This window comes from Tenrec ecaudatus, chromosome 8 (assembly GCF_050624435.1).
Source record: "Tenrec ecaudatus isolate mTenEca1 chromosome 8, mTenEca1.hap1, whole genome shotgun sequence".
Lineage (NCBI taxonomy): Eukaryota > Metazoa > Chordata > Mammalia > Afrosoricida > Tenrecidae > Tenrec > Tenrec ecaudatus.
Window position 1 is genome coordinate 92,902,858 of NC_134537.1, and position 2,348 is coordinate 92,905,205.

Here is a 2,348-nt window from a genome sequence, read left to right on the forward strand (position 1 = left end):
TAAGATGATTTAAAAAAATGTTTTAGTGTATTCAGAAGTGTCTCTTTAATATCTTATTTTATGCATAGAAAAGAACACCATATCAGGGGGCTTCAAAAGTGGGTGGAATACTTCTGTTGTCTGCTTAATTCATTTTTCCAAGATCATCTTGAAGCCCCTCCTAGAGAATCTACTATGACCCACAAGGGACTAGCGCCGTCAGATAAGAACCATACCCGAGTGTTTGTTCCGATTCCCACTCTAACTGGATGGAGAGACCGACAGGAACTCCTTTCAGAGACAGACATTCTGCTTGATCGCCACCAGGAGGCGATCTGACCACGTGTAGGAAACTTCCCAGTTCAGGGAGGAGGCTTTTTCCCTTCAAATGCAGAAAACTACTTAAACTTTTAAAAAGAGCTCAGGGAGAAAATGCGAAGTGATTGCTAGGATGATCACTTTCCATTTTAGAATGCACTGTCCCGCCCGAGGTGGAATAGTCACTCCCACCCCAGAACCACGGTCCGCTCCCTACAGAGTCTTACCTGGCCTGCACAGGTCACCAGTTCACAACTGCCAGGCAACTCTCTGAAAGCCAAAGAAAATCTACCTGGTCCTTTTCTTTAAATCCTACCGGTGATTCAGTAAGCTGACATATGCCATGTTGACCTGTGCCCCTACTTCCCCTCTGTGTACCCCGCCCCTTTCTTTCCCCCTCTTTCAAATGAATCCTTCATCTGATTGCATAAATCCATTCACTTATTCGTGTATCCCCATGGTCTTCCGTGTTGCTTATAAAGCTCCCATGATGCCTCAGTCACTGTGCTAGAGAGGCAAAGTTGTATAAAAGCCAACTCCTACCAGAATCGGAGTCTGAGAGAGGGGCTCTGTTAGCAGAGCCCAAGGCGGTCCTGCTGCTGAGCCGGTTTCACTCACAGCGCGCCCGGAGGACAGTGCAGAGCTGTTGGAGGGTTCTCTGGGATGCACGTTTTAGAGTGCAGGCCTTCCGGTCCTTCTTTGAGGAGCCCCCGGGCAGTTTGGGACTGTGAAGGTTATATGAGGCCTACATTGATTCGTTTTCGGTGAGGGGCAGGTAGAGAGATGAGAAGATTAGCCAGAAGAGGGGACATCTGAGCCGGGCCTTGAGGGAAGGAGTGAGCAAGCAGAGAAAGGGAAGGAGTGTGTGCTAGACTGGGTACTTTAGAGAAACAAATCCACAGAAACTCATGTATAAGAGAGAGTTTTATATAAAGGTTAAGTGCGCATCAAGAAAACATCCCAACCCAGTGCTGCCCAAGGCCACAAGTCCAACATGAACCCATATGTCCAACACCAATCCACAAAGTCCTCCTCCATCTCACAAAACAGACTCCATGACACCGACTGCAGGAAGAAAGCGGAGTCAGTGAATGTGTAAGCATCTCAGCGCTGGCCGGGGTCTCCACACGGCTGCTCCAGCACCCAGGGCTGCATCAGGATAGGTCCATGTGGCTTCTCCTTGGGGATGTCTTGCAGGAAGTGAGCCTTGCCAGCTGAAGCAGGGAACTGCTAAGGCAGCTGCACCCTGGTCCGACCATCACAAAGCAAGAGACTCAAAAGGTGAGAACTCAAAAGGTGAGGCTCACCAAGCCATTTATCCCTCCGCCCTTCAATTAACCCCACATGTGTTTATCAGCCAGGTTGGCACAGTAAACTAACTCCCTCAGAGTGGCAGGTTGTCCTTGGATCTGAAGCCTGAGTGACTAGAGGAGCAACTGGAGGAAAGTCTGGCAAAGTAAGTGTCTTGCAGGGAGGCCTAACAGCCAACCGAGGGAGTTCAGGCATCAACCTGTTGGGGCTGTTTCATGGTTTTCAGCATGTGCTTAACATGACCATATTTGTTCTTTACAAAGAGCTCTTACACAGTCTTTGAGGGGGCTGGATTGGGGTCTGGAGGTCCTGAGAGCAAGAGAACCATTATGAGTCTCTTAATTACAAGGGGCAGGAGCTGAAACAAATGGAAGAGACGGCAGGAATAAAAAGAATGTAGACTTGTTAAAGACATTAGCTCTGACCACAATAGCCAAATGGCAAAGACAACCCAGATAGCCGTCAACAGAAGAGTGAAGAAACAAAATGTGACGTGTACACACAATGGAGTATTATGTGGCCTTCAAGAGCAATGGGGTTCTTACACAGGTTGCAACACTGGTGGACCTTGAAAACATTAAGCTGAGTGAAATAAGTGTGGCATAAAGAACACATATTATATGAAATATTCAGAATAGGCAAATGCATGCAGATCAAATTTTATTAGTGGTGACTTAAGGATCCTGAGTTTCTGTGAAGAGTGATGAAAAATTTGGAAACAAATAGCAGTCATGAGTTGA